The sequence below is a fragment of the Triticum urartu genome, chromosome 7, assembly GCF_003073215.2.
Source record: "Triticum urartu cultivar G1812 chromosome 7, Tu2.1, whole genome shotgun sequence".
Taxonomy (NCBI): Eukaryota; Viridiplantae; Streptophyta; class Magnoliopsida; order Poales; family Poaceae; genus Triticum; species Triticum urartu.
Genome location: NC_053028.1, coordinates 375,516,332 through 375,521,799, shown reverse-complemented (window position 1 = coordinate 375,521,799; position 5,468 = coordinate 375,516,332).

The window sequence follows — 5,468 nt, the reverse complement described above, 5'->3', positions numbered from 1 at the left end:
CCTTTTATTATCTATATTACATGGGATGTTGTGAAGATTGCCTAACTTGCGACATATGCCTTCAATGAGATTATGCCTCTTAGTCGTGCCTCGACACGTGGGAGATATAGTCGCATTGAGGGTGTTACAAAGGAGGAGCTCCATAACAACTCAAGTGGTGCTTACAAAGCCTCATGTGAAGCTCCCACATCATCAAGTGAGAAACAAACCTTCAATGAAGAATTGAGCCTAATGGTGAAGAACTTCAACAAGTTCTACAAGAGTTGAAGCAAAGAGAGAAGTTCCAAGTCAAGGTCCTATAATGACAAAAGATCTTCTAGTCGAGAGCGCAATTGCTACAATTGTGGAAGACCCGGACACTATTCCAATGAGTGTACGGCACCCTACAAGAGAAGAGAAGATTCTCCAAAAAGAAGAAGTAGAAGAGAAGAATCACCATCAAGAGAGAGAAGGAGTAGAGATGATCGTTATGAACGAAGAACATCCCGGAGAAGCAAGGATTAGGAAAGGAAGGACAAGTCATCAAGGAGCTACACAAAACGAAGACATCAAGCTCACGTTGGTGAATGGGTATCCGGCTCCGACTCCGACAATCACTCTGAGAGAAGTTATCACTCCGACTTCGAATATACTCAAAATGAAGGTGTTTCTAGTCAAGCACTTGTGTCAACCAACTCCTACGCCATATTTGATTCACCAAATGAAGGACTTGGAAGATGCTTCATGGCTAAAGTCCCAAAGGTATCACACCCTGAGTATGTTGATTTCAATAGTGATGAAGATGACTTGTTAGGTGATGATGATTTACTTGTTGACAACCCTAGTGATGAATACTATGATGAAACGTCAATTAATCATGCTAATCAAGATAACACGAATGACAATGATAAGAAGAAGATTGAGTTTCTAACTAAAGAACTAAACACTCTTAAGTTAGCTCATGAAACTATCTTAGGAGATCATCGAGAACTTTTAAGGATTCATGAGAAATTACGTTTTGAAAAGCTCAACCTTGAGCAAGAGCATGAGTTCTTAAAGGCAATCAATGATGATCTTCGCAAGAAAAATTCTTCTTATATTGCCAAGCTTTTACTCTTATCCACTTACATGCCTCAAGTCAAGTCTAGTAACAAGAACAAGAAAGATTCTTCCTCTAGTAGTAACAATAATCATGTTAAATCCAATGTTGTTGCTTCTAGTAGTTCTCTTGATTCCACTAATGATTCTCTTAGCCAAGTTACACTTGAGCAAGAAAATATCTTATTGAAGGGAATTATAGAGAAAGGTGTTTACAAGAGCCTTGCCGGGAGTAAGCAATTCGAGGAAATTGTACGCAAGCAAGGAAGACGCCGGAAGAACCAAGGTGTTGGTTTTGAACGAAAGTTCAATGCCAATGGAGTTGAGTGGGAAGAAGATCAATACCCCAAGATGAAGTTTGTTCCTCAACAAGAGAAGTATGATCCTACTTCCTTCAAAGGGACACAAGCTCAAGATGATCTTCCACCACAAGACCACAAGCAAAAAGGCAAGGATAAGCTTCAAGAGGAAATTGACGCTTTTGAAGAAGCACCCAAGGCCTTAGTCAAGTGGGTTCCCAAGACTACATCAAGTTCTACTTCATCAAGTACGACTACAACTCCAAGGATTCCCATCAAGATGATGTGGATCCCAAAGAAGAAGAACTAGAGAGTTCCTGAGGGTGACTCCGCCAACATACTTCACTCTTATCATTTTGGCAAGAACAAGTGCAATCAACTTCCACACCTTGCACTAGTTCAAGGAGTCACAAACCCTGTTGTTGGTAAGACAAAGGACAAGGTAACCTAATGCTTTCATAGACATCATCTTGTGTGTGCATCACTCTATGTCTATGGATATCCTTGTTTGTTCCTTGTGGGACTAACCCATGTAGGTATTGAAAGTGCAACTCACTCCAAAGGATTGCTCCAAATGATCTACATCAACATTGAGCATCCACATCTTCAACATCTACATGAAGTCATCATCGACAAAACCCAAGGTTAGTTCATCCCTCTTAGGGGGGATTTCACATCTAGGGGGAGCTTTACTCTAAAATTGAGCTAAAGAAACTCTAATGGTGTGAACACAACAACGCTTTATGTAGAAGTGGTAACCCCATTTGTGCTTAAACAATGAGTATGACCTATGATCAAATGTTCTCATTTGACTCCTAAGTCAATATACTCATATATAGATGACCTAGTCATCGCCAATTGCTTGATAGATGCTAGAATTGGTTGTGCATGCTTTGCCACATATTTCATTTGCTATTTTATTGTGTGAGCATGTTGGTTGCATAATTTACTCATTCAAGGACATCCACTTGTTGTTTTGATTGTTTGGTTCCTTTTTCTTTTGCCAAGTGGATGGACAAGAATGCCTAAGAACCTTCTCTAGCTATCTATGCTTTTCTTGTCTCAAACTCTATTCATGCTACATCACAAAGTTTGATCAAGTCAGATTCGAACCACTCTGTGTGAGGAGCACTCGGAGTCCCCGATTCGTCATAGACTTAAACTTCCAAAACTTCTTTGTGCGTTTCGGTCTGACCGATTCATCCATTTCGGTCATACCGAGATCACTAAGTCGATCTAGGTTTTCAATCTCGGTGCAACCGATTTGAACATTTCGGTCACACCGAGTTGAAGTAACTGCTTGCAGTTATGCATCTCAGTGCCACCGAGTTGTTCCACTCGGTCACACCGACAGGGTTAGGCTATATATATCCTTGGGCCAAAATTTGGAAAAAATTCTGAACCTCTTCGCCCGCGCTCAGCCTGCTCAGCCTCCCTAGGTCTCCGGATCGTCCTCCTCATCGCCGGCTTCCTCCCGCCACTGGTCTCCGCCGCCGTCAACGGAAATCGTCTCCGCCGTTGCCGCCGTAGCAGGTCCATCGCCGCACTTAGGGTATGGACTTGATTGTTGTGCCAATCCCTCTCCGATTCCTAGCACATTGTTTTGCCATGTATCTTGCCACGATTGAGATCACTCTATCCAGCTAAATCACTCCCTAGTTTAGTCGTGGATTGAAAATTTAGGGTTAGGTTTCCGCCGAAATCATCTCGGACCAACCGATTTGTTGAAATCGGTTCCACCGATTTGGCTAAGGCCATTGCACATGTGATTCTCGGTCTGATCGAGAATTGCAAATCGGTGTGACCGAGTTCAATACTTTGTGAAACCCTAGCAGTCTCGGTGCCACCGAACTGTGACTCGGTCTGACCGAGTTCACTAGTTTAGGTTCCAAAAGGTGCTTCGGTATCACCGAGTTTTCAAATCGGTAGATCCGAAATGCTTTCTGTGGAAAACTAAAACTAAGTTTTTGACTCATTCTTTTGCAAAAACCTCTGTACTTTCTGATGCTCATCCAGTCTATCTCATCTATAATCTATTCACAGGGTCTGCTGTCAGTGTTTGCATCATGTCAGATCAGAGTGACAGTCAGAACAAGTCTGAGGAGCAAGTTAACATGAGTGAGGGCACTAGTCCCTCTAGCAGCTTTGATGAGGGAAGCTGAAATACACCCAGCAACTTGTCTAAGGCAGCCACCAGGACCAAAAAGAAGATAACCTCAGATTCTGAGGATGAGGACTATGTGGATGTTGAGGAAGAGGCCACCTCAAAGAGGAAAGTTCTAAAAAAGGAATATGGCACAGCTGCTGCCACTAAACCAGGAATGAAGCAAAAGGTTCCTGCCAAGAGAGTTCCCATGTCAAAGGCCAGAACATCCACTCAAGAGACTTTGGGATCTGCACCCAAAGAACAGGTTGTGGCAGAGAAGAAAAGGAAGGAAAGGGTCAAGAAGACCACTGCCAGAGTGCTTGGCAGATCTTCAATAATGAGAGATTCTGAAGAAGAGGAAGAGGATGCAGCACCAGCACTCAAAGCTCAAAAGCTTATGGGAGATGCTATAAGAGCAGGGGCTGCTCCATCTAAGCCCAAAACCGCTCCTAAGACTGCTGCTCCAGCTCCAAAGCCAAAACCCAAGAGGAGCACCAGGAACATCCCTGCTGAGGAGAAGAACAATGCCCGGTGCCTCAAGCTGCTGAAGAAGAAGATGATTATGTTGTGTTGAGGAAGTTGAAGCCCAAAATTCCAGATCACAATGATGCACACCCAGTTGCAGAGAATATGAAAACCAGGAAGGATTCAGGATTAAGGCTATGGAGAGAGTTTGATCCATATGCCACCAGGAGAAGGACTGTTGTGGACTACAGGTTCCATACAAAGGAACAGCAGGACTTCTATGAGACTATTTTACTTGACAAGAAGCCCATAGTGTGTGACATGAGATGGGTTGATTGGAAATTCATTGAGGAAAATGAGGATCACTTCCCTGGTGTATATGACAGCTTCAAGGCATGTGGAGTCGATGAGTTTGTGGCTCAGAAGCTCATAAAGTGGAATGATAAGCTTATTATGCAGTTCTACTCCACAACTCATTTCTACCCAGATGGAAGGATTGTCTGGATGTCTGAAGGTACTAGGTACCAGTCAACAGTTGAAGAATGGGCAAAATTGATCAATGCTCCTAAGGAGAATGAAGATGACTTGGATGTCTATGCCAAGAAGAAGAAGGATCACAACACCATGGCACATATGTACAAAGAGATCCCAGATGCTGCTCTTGAGACACACAAGTTTGGATCAGTACATTACCTTTTGTCAGGCTTGCCAACAATCAACTGGATCCTCAGGCACACTCTATTGCCAAATTCAGGTGATCACAAGATGATCAGAGGCCATGCAATTAACCTGCTTCACATATTTGATGTGCCTCAAAAGTTCAAAGTCATGAGCCTAATTGTGGAAACCATAAAGAGAATAGCTGGAGATCAGAAGAGAAGTTGTGGGTATGCCCCACAGATCCAGGAGCTAATCAACTCCAAGATGGGCACTGGCACATATCTCTTGGACAAGAAACACATGCCCATCTACCCAGACTTTGGGGACAACACTATGGTGATGGATGAGAATGAACTATCTTCTGTGCAAGCACAAGCAAAGAGGGAGAAGGCAAGGACTGAAAAGGCTGCAAAGATGCCAACCATTGATGAGGCATCTCAGTATCTTCTGAAGAGCAAGCAAGATCAGCTTGGCTACTTGATTGCCTCCACTTTGAGGATTGAGAAGGGATTGGCCACCCTGACTCAAAACCAGGAGAGCTTGGAGAGGATCATGGAGCAAAAGTTCTATGATTTAGATGTGAAGGTCACTGAGATCCAGTCAGTTGTTGAGCAACTTCAGGATGAAGTGCAGGAGAAGAAGGGCAAGTCTACCACTGATGCTTTTGCTAGAGTGCCCAGAGGACAGAGATCTGCTGCAGTGCCTGTTACAGACACCAGAGCAACTTCATCTACACCAGCTACAGCTTCAGTGCCACCAGCTCCAGCACCCACTCCACCAGCTCCATCTACATCAACTGATGCCTTCGTCCTTGGAGTTTT